The sequence below is a fragment of the Callorhinus ursinus genome, unplaced genomic scaffold, assembly GCF_003265705.2.
Source record: "Callorhinus ursinus isolate GAN/ISIS: 27379988/994484 unplaced genomic scaffold, GSC_fseal_2.0 scaffold30, whole genome shotgun sequence".
Lineage (NCBI taxonomy): Eukaryota > Metazoa > Chordata > Mammalia > Carnivora > Otariidae > Callorhinus > Callorhinus ursinus.
This window is the reverse complement of record NW_027397092.1, coordinates 13,720,453-13,730,068: the sequence shown is the minus strand read 5'-3', so window position 1 is coordinate 13,730,068 and position 9,616 is coordinate 13,720,453.

Below are 9,616 nucleotides of genomic sequence, written 5' to 3'. Positions count from 1 at the left end.
CTCAAGGGCAAATTCCAACAAAATCAACTCTAACACTTAAAATTAGAGGCAAAGATTATTTAAACAAAGTGAAGTGACCATGGATTTGGATGTCTTGGAAGAATTTAAGGTATTTTCCAGTAAGTTTAAAGAAGTTTGATTATTTTTCTATAATTAAAAGGAAACACAGTGGGAGAGATCACCTAGTCCATCCTCAATTTCCTCTTCTGTAAAGCAGTTAAAATCTTTAAGCATTTGACAAATTTTTTAAAATCTCATCCATGAAAGCTGTTACTTGGCATCTAGTGACTTAAATTATCAGGGGGAAAAACCCTACATTTTAAGGCATTTTAATACTCTAAAACAATCAGCTCAAGAAGAAATGAAATATTCCTGTATTTCTCCACTACAGTTTCTCAGAGATATTAGGTGAAAATACCTTGGAGCAAAAATATATATTACTCAAGAGGCGCCTGTTTAAGCATCCGACTCTTGGTTTCAGCCTGTGATCTTGGGGTTGTAAGAGCCCCTTGGGGGGGGAATCCAAGCTCAGGAGGAGTCTGCTTGGGAATTTCTCTCCCTCTCCCTTTGCGCCTCCCCCTTGCACATGTGCGTGCGTGCATGCGTGTGTGTATTCTCTCTGTCTCTCAAATAAATAAGTAAATCTTTAAACACACACAAAGAAGAAAGATATTACTCAAGCCATACCTACAGCAGACCCACTGCTCCACTCTGTGAACATAGGTGATACTGAGAAAAAACTAAACCATAGAATTTAAGATTCTCTCTGGTATCATTTCAGGTTCAGAGCGTGCTTTGCGTTTCCTTGCCTAATAAGAGCTTGTTGTAAGAGTCAAAAGGTGTTTAGCTGGCAATGTACATTTTACTGTTAATTGTCACACAGTCTCAGCAGCAGATTGAATGATCATTTCACATTTAAATCATAGGGAAAAAAATCTCTACTCACACTGTCTTCATTTGGAATGTTCTGGGATATCTGGATGACTTAAGAAGCTCTCCGTTTCTGTCCTTTCCACTTCTCCTGCCCATCTTCTTTTTTTTTTTTTTTAAAAAAAGACTTACTTACTTACTTACTTACTTACTTACTTACTTACTTACTTACTTTATTTATTTATTTATTTATTTATTTATTTATTTATTTATTTATTTATTTTAGGAAGAGCAAGCCAGCGAGGTAGCTGGGGAAGGAACAGAGGGAAAGAATCTCAAGCAGACTCCCCCCTGAGTGTGGGGCTCAAGGTGGGGCTCGATTTCAGGACCCTGAGAGCATGACCCTGAGATTATGACCTGAGCCGAAACCAAGAGTCCAATGCTTAACTGACGGAGCCACCCAGGCGTCCCCTCCTACCCATCTTTGATCACACCCTTTGGCACCCACGCTCCCTATACTTCATCAATCTCCAGGCTCGGCTCTCTCTCTCATCGGAAGCAGCACACCTATTGCTTCTGCTCAGATCTTCTCCAGTTTGCTGGGTAACTCCACCTCACCTTCGATGATTCTGCCCACACCTTGTCATGGGTTTTCACAGACGCCTACAAGCAGAACTAATCATTCCTCTCCCTTTAACTCAGGGCTTGGTGCCTTTATTAGAGCATCTGTCATAGCCTACTCTAATTATTATTGGCAAGGTCAACTTCCATGTTATTTTCATCTCCTCTTGGGACCACCTTTATTTCAATAGTGATGCATGGTGTCATGTCATGATGGTGGGGAGTCAGTTGCATGGAATCAGAATCTAGAAAGATGTCCAACCCCCCCTCCCCCATGTATCAGGGGCGTATTCCCTGGATGATCTCCCTGAAGCCTCTATCACTGGGTTTGAAGTAAGGAGGCCTCTGAGGGAGCCAGGGTGAGGAAATTCCTTAGCATTCCAACACACCTCTGCTAAGACATTCTCCAAGTTTCTTCAAACTCCATTCTTTCATATGTTGATTCGGGGTAGCATTACAGAAGTGGGGGTTTGTTTACTTCTACAAGCCTTAAAACTGTGGAAGGCACTTGGTCTTGAAGGGTGCACATAGCTGCTAAAGACTGTTTTGTTTTTAACCTTTTGGGGCTGCAGGTAAAATTAAGACAGAAAGTTATTTAGAGAAACAAGTAACTGCCAAGCAAGAGTTCTAGAGAAAACACCCTAAGTTTCCCATACCCTCAAAGTGGAATTTGAGGGCATGTAAAAATTGCCCTGTCTCCCGAGTGGGCAGAAAATTAGAACTAGTGGGCCTCCATGGTGTCGTCCTTCCTGAAGAAGCACGGCAGAGGGAGGTGGGCTGGACAGCCCTTTCAGGGACTGAAGAGAGGCTCACAGCTCCACGGATCATCCATACTCATGCGAGCTGAGTCAGCGCAAAAGCACATTTGAGGGACAATCAGGAGCCAAGACTAACCTGCAGGGTGACACAGTGTGAATTAGGCAAATGCTCCCTGGGCTCCATGCATGGCACAGACTGGAAGCAGAGTTCAGGTTATACTGCAGCCCAAACGCGTCCCCTCTGCTGAGCAGCATTACCTGAATGTGTGATGCCTTTCTTTTGAACATCGTTCTTTAAAATGAGTATCTGTCAACATACTGAGAAAACCGTAAGAGGTTTTATTCCAAGAACACTTTTCATAACTTAGGATAATATTTCAAAAGCAAGAAACATAACCAAACATAACTTCATTTAAATATCCATTAAATACTCATCAGCAATGAGGAAAACATTGAGAGTTCATCCTCATCTCCATGGATGGCATGGAGATGACTCACAGTGTCATAAACATCTTTAAGATTTTCAGGCTAGTGCCACAAAATAGACAGACATCCCTCATAAAGCCACATGTGACTGGCTGACATAGAATAAGCTGTCATAAAAAGTCCTTCTATTAGCAATCCGTGACATGTGTTTCTAAAATAAGAGTTCTTTTGAAGTTGATACTTCTTGGCAGGGAGGCATTCTTAAGTGCACACTTAAAAACTTGGTGACTGTGCCCATTTATATCCTGAGGCAAGAGGGGTAGCATGATTTCATACCTGAGGGATGCTGCCTTCTTCACTCTGTATAAATACGCTAACCCCAAGATCTTTGTTACCGTAAGAGCTATAGATTTGTTTAAGTGACTTCTCCATCAGATGACTTTTAAAAAAAAGATTTATTTTAGAGAGAGCGAGCAAGTCGGGGGAAGAGTAGAGGCAGAGAGAATCCTTAAGCAGACTTCCTGCTGATTGCAGAGCCTGACATGGGGCTCCATCCCAGGACCATGAGATCATGACCTGAGCCAAAATTAAGAGAGCTCTACACTCAACTGACCGATCCACCCTGGTGCCCCAAGATCTATAGATCTTTTTAATAAAATATGGGCACATTTTAGTCAGTGTGTCACATTTATACCAAATCCCATACAGGCTTTGCCTTAATGGTCTCTTAGGTTTTTATAATTGTGATTTTGGTGACTAAGAGAAATTGGGTATTTAGTCTGAGGAAACTGGGTATTTAAGTGCTCATCATCTTCTCTGTAACATTTTTACAATAATTCACCAGAGAACTTCAAACAAAAGTACATATTTTAGTAAGCCCCCTTCATTCCCTTTAACTCTGATACTTGCTCTAAGCTCTGGCAGACACTTGCTTGTCTCCATCAAATGGCTTTGAACCGAACTGTTTAGAATGGGGAGAGGTTGGGAGAAAACGATTCGCTAATTCCTAACAGTTTCTATACATGTATTTGTATTTTCTCTCTCTCTCAGACAGTTCCTTAGAACATACCCACCTTCCAACTTCTGTGCTTTTTAACTCAGTCATCGTAAATAAATATATATTTATTATATAACTATATATTAAATTATATATAAGTAAATATATGAAATATAAACCATCCATTATCATTTCTATGCCATCCCACTCTGTTTAGATTAGCCTCATTTTTACCATTTTTGTTTGTCTTCTTACCACCTGACACCTCTGATCTTCCATCTGAGATCCTGCCTGTTCCTTCTGAAGAGGTGTTTTTCTTCCCAATGGTAAGCTCCGCTATTAATAGTTCTTTCAGCATCTGTTTGCCTGAAAATATCATTTTTTTCGCTTTAATTTTCTAAAGGCACTTTTGCTGTGTTTGGAATTCTGCTGGGCAGTTATTTTCTGTCAGCACTTTGAAAATATCACTCCGCTGTCTCCTGTTTTCCATTGTTGCTGTTGAGAAATTAGGTTTTAATTTAATTGTCATACATTAGAATATAATCCTTAAAGTTTTCTTAACCTTCTGACTGCTTTTCAACTTCCTCTTGGTCTTTAGTTTTCAGCAGCTGCTGATGTGATTAGGTGTGGATTTTCTTTTGTATTTACCTTGCATGTTGTTCAGAGTCTTTTTGAAAAAAAAGTTTTTAAAAAATGGTTTTTTGTCTTTCATCGGTTTTACAAAAATAATGTTCATCATGTCTTCAAATTGTTCCTTCCATTTCTCTTCATCCTTTAGGATTCCAACTACAGTTATGTTAAACATTCTTACCCCGTCCTCCATGTCTCCTGGGGTTTTCTCCCCTTTGTCTCTTCGTGCATCATTCAAGATACCTTAGCTCTTACACTAAAATTCCTTTTCAGTTGCTTTTAATTTATTTTTTTTATTTTTTTTAAAGATTTTATTTATTTACTCATGAGAGACAGAGGGAGAGACAGAGAGAGAGAGAGAGAGAAGCAGAGGGAGAAGCAGGCTCCCAAGGAGCAGGGAGCCCGATGAGGGACTCGATCCCAGGACCCTGGGATCATGACCTGAGCCGAAGGCAGACGCTTAACCATCTGAGCCACCCAGGCACCCGCTTTTAATTTATTCTTAAACCACCCACTGAGTTCCTCATTACAGTTATTTTTCACTTCTAAAATTTCTGTGCATTTTCTATAGTTAGCAGTTTTCTCCTGGAAATTTTAGTTCTGGCTCTTAGCACCTCATACACAGTATAATTATTTCAAAATTTGTTTCTGATATTTGGAGACTCTGTTGGTCTGTTTTTACATGTCTTAAACCATTTGGGCTGCTATAACAAAATAACACAGACTGGATGGCTTATAGACAGATTTATTTCTTGTAGTTCTGGATGCTGGGAGTCCAAGACTGGAGGGTCAGTATGGTTGGGTGAGGGCCCTCTTCCTGGTTGCAGACTTCTCAGTGTATATTCATGTGTAGACAGGAGCTCAGGAGCTCTGTGGGTTCTCCTTTATGAAGGCACTAATCCCATCAATGAAGGTTCCATTCCCATGGTACGTAATCACCTCCCAAGGCCATACCTACTATTACCATCACCTCTGTCGGTTTGGGTTTCAATGTAAGAATTTTGGGAGGACAAAACGTTCAGACCACAGCAGTATGTTTTGTTGTTGCTGTTGGTTTTCAGTCATGCTGTTTTGTCTCCTCATTTGTCTGGTTATGTTAGGATAATTTGATTATTATTATTATTATTTGGGTTTTTTTTTTTTTGTTTGTTTGGTTTGGCTTGCTTTTTTTTTTGAGAGATAGAGAGAGAATGTGCCCAAGTTGGGGAGGGGGGCAGAGGGAGAGAGAGAATTTTAATCAGGCTCCATGCCCAGTGTGGAGCCTGATGCAGGGCTTGATTTCATAACCCTGAGATCACGACCTGAGCCAAAATCAAGAGTCAGACACTTAACCAGCTGAGCCACCCAGGCGCCCCAAATTATGTGTTTGAAAAGTTGTTTGGAGAAATAATTTGAGACCACATATGCTGTCATGTTCCAAACATGTCATCTTGTTTCAAAGTCTTTTTGTTTTCCTTCTACGAGCTGCAGGGGGGCACTAGAAATCTGGGATTGACTCAATCCATCTGAGGGACGAGATTAGTTGGATCTGGGCTCCAATTGCTGAAAAGACCTTTTTACATAGAGCTCACTTTTACCCCAGGGTGGGGCTCTTTTCACCTAATAAATGAGAAGTCATCCAATTCCTCTTCTTTGGAGGTTTCTGGATTCCAATCCCCATCTCTTGGTCTACACCAGACTGTCAAAGTGCTTAATTCACCTCTGAGTACTTTGGCTCTCCTGTCTTGGGTGGCATAATTAGAGGGGAAAGTCAACCCCAAATTCCAGGCTTACCTCACTGGGGCTCTATCCTTTCCCAAATTCTGGTCTGATAAATTTTAACTCGCTTTTCCCACCCTCCAGCATTTTCAGAATGCATGAGTTTTCCCCCAGCTTCTCTAGATAATCTCCCGAGAGTTTGGTCCAAATTATTTTATCTACTCTACTAGAAGCAGAAATGCCTTCAATAATATTTTTAATTACTCTTATATTATTCAAATATCATTCATGATCCCTCCTTTTGAATATCTGACCTTTGATTCGTTTTAAATTTGTGTTATAAAACATGTCCCCAAAGCCAAGGCATTATCATATAAAAGAAAAAATGAAGTTTCTTCCTTCATTTGTAAAACTGTGATCAACAAATAGTGAATGTATTTTTATGGAAATAGGTTGCATTTCTAATTATCCAAAAAATCTGTTAATTGGAAATATTCAGCAGAGGCAACCTGATGTGAATGTCCATTTACTTGGATCAAGATTTTCCACTCACAAAATGAGTGACTTTGGACAAGTTTTTTACTTATATGTGTTTCATTTTCCTCATACATATTATGTGATAACAGCACTTCCTTTCATGGGTTGTTAGGGTTTAAATAATGTATTTATAGCATGTGTCACAAAATAATAAAATCTCTTCTTTTCCTAGGACTGGCAGTTTGCTATTTTTTTTTTTCTTGAGGCTTTCTAAATGACCCATTGTAGGAGAAAATTTATGTTTTGGACATTGCTTCAAGCTAATTCTCTGTCATTATTTTCAGATCTTGAAAAGTGAAAATGAATGATAAACACATTTATTCTCTAGCTGGATTTTGTCTTCACAGGGCATATCAATATCAACGATGCTCTAAAGTGTTGTCACAATTTCCCAATGTTCTCCCTCTGATCTACCACATATGACTTATGAAAGCCATTTTTATTTGTAGGGTCTCTATTATTGTATTGTGGTATATTTTTTTATAGAAGAAAGGAAAGAGTAAAGTTTTGTAATTCATCACTTTTTTAAACAAAAGTGGGTAAACATGGTACAGGTCACAAAAGTGTGCGGGTGATACATATGTCCGTAAATTTTAGAAACTTTAATTTAGGACATGGTGGGGAGTCTTCTTCATCAAATTTAAGAATGCTTTGTGGAATTCAGATGGTAGTAATGCTTAACAAAATAATCTTTACCCAAAGTTGAGGAATAATTAGAAGAATCTACTTTCTATTTTTATCTTTTAAACAATTCCATGAACCATATGGAAATATATTTCTAGTTATAGAAATTCTTGACCTCTCTCATTAATAGGGTTATATATTTGAAAAACAACATAAACAGCAGAAAAACACTTTGTACTCCAACTAAACACACAAAAATAAATGGAATCATATTGAGTGCTAACTGTATACCAGGCACTAAGAGCACTTTTACATGTAATCCATCATTTGGTGCCCAATACAAATTGGTGGTATCTGACTTGTGAACTGTGCAAACTGATAAGATCCTAAATAAATACAGATAACTTCCAGACATAGCGGATTTTTCACATCATGCCTTTCCTGGCTCTTCTCTAGTTTTATTTTTGTTCAAGTCAGTCACATGCCACCTAGTGATATTATAAAGAATTGCAATACTTATTATTTATTAATATACATTTTCCTACAGTGGATCCTTTTCCTCTAACAAGCTTCTTCTTTTCTCCTTCTTCTCTTTCTCTCAACCGCCTCCCACATGCTGAAAGGCAGTTAATTATATGGTAGCACTGTGTGCCTACCCATTGATGCATGCTTGCCCCAGGCAACTCCAACATAGGTTGTGCTACTAATTAATAGATAAAATCTCAGCTTTGATAGTCACAAAGAAAAAAGGAAGTGAGAAGAAAAGAAGTCAAGAGAAAATTTTAGTAAAAGTAAATATACTGAATGTCAATTACAGTTAGACAAAATACAAAAGGAAGTAACTTTTAATGTATTTTGATCTTACTGGGTAATACATAGCTGTATATCTTGTGGTATTCTTCCCATCCCTTCAAGAAATCCTAATTATTTAAACATTCTCAAATTTAAAATTTCTCTCAAAGGAATAAAAAAACCTTGTCTTTGCTTAATATAATTTAAGCACAGTGTTTCAGAAGTTAGCTGCCTTATCTACATCTTCCTATTTTTCAATATCAAAGAAAAGAGCCTATCAGGTTACAGATTGAAAAAAAAAATGCTGTAATTGCAATATCCATGTAATGAGGTATCCATGTAATGCTATGTATATTTTCCCAACTATTCCATATTGACTCTCCTTTAAAAAAAAAAAAAAGGTGATTCTACGCTGAGCCTGTTCACTTACATCATGAAAAATAACAAGGACAAGAATTACTACTTTGTGCTCAATGATTCAATAAGACTATAGTAGTAACCTCAGGGTATGGAATCTTAAAGTACTTTCTAAAAGAGCATGGCCTTCAGGGCTTGCTATATATAAGCTACCTGTGATGGGTTATTTGGGGAAGTGTCTTTGTCACCCAAAAGACCTCTCCAACATATTAGCTAGACTTTCAGATTTTTTTCATTTAGAAATTGAGTTTGGAGCTATACAGTTAACAGGGAGTTGAATGTGCAAGTGAGCCCACAGTACCAGCTAGTGGATGTACAAAAAGGATGAGCGCCTCCCCCCCTGTATCACAGCCTTTCCTCAAGCTTCATTTCAGAGCTGTCCTCGAGTCTAAAATGAAGTGGAAAGAAGGACTCAGTGAAGAGCGGGAAAGTGCACAAAAGGGGATGTGAGAAGAGTACTCTGCCTACTCAACAATGTTGCCTCAAGTGATCTTCATTTCTCTTGCAGAGTTTAGAACTGAAGACTCTGCCAGAGCTTCTGGCCTTGACTTTTCGGCGTGCCTGAGATGAAGGAAGGGCTGCAGGCGAAGGCCAGCCTCTGTCCACATGCAGAGGGACAGGAAGAGCTGGGGGCTGCTAACTTCCTGGGATAGCTCTCATGGTGGGGCGGCTGGGAGGAGAGTGGCAACAGCATGGGAACAGGTGCCGTCTTCCACACCCCTGCCTTTAGCCCCAGATCCTGGCGTGGAGTTAATATGGCTGAGTCACTTACGGCACAGTCCTCGGAATGACAAAATGTAGCAATCTTAGAAACTAGTATTGTAGGTATGGGAGACCAGGAAGAGAGGAGCAAATTCAAGTCTCATAATTATAGGAAAGAAGCATTAACACCACGTCCATGACGCCATTCGTGTCATTCCACATAAAGCCAGTTTCCATACAATCTTCTTTTTCACAAATGGCTTTATTTGTCTCTAGGAGGATGAGCAACCGTTTACGCCAGCAAAATACACATTTTATATACGTGTATGAGCTCTAAAGGATGTTCAGCCTCTAAGAGATAAAGCATTATGTGCATTAATAACCAATTATGCCAATTTAATTAACAGGGAAATAAATTACCTAATATTTTTAAAGAATAAATGACATTATAAGGAAAAGAAATTATTTTATATAAAATTTGTAGTGTTTCCTAAGTCTACCTATTATCTCTCTTGCACACACATAAACTTCCTTTTTCATCTTT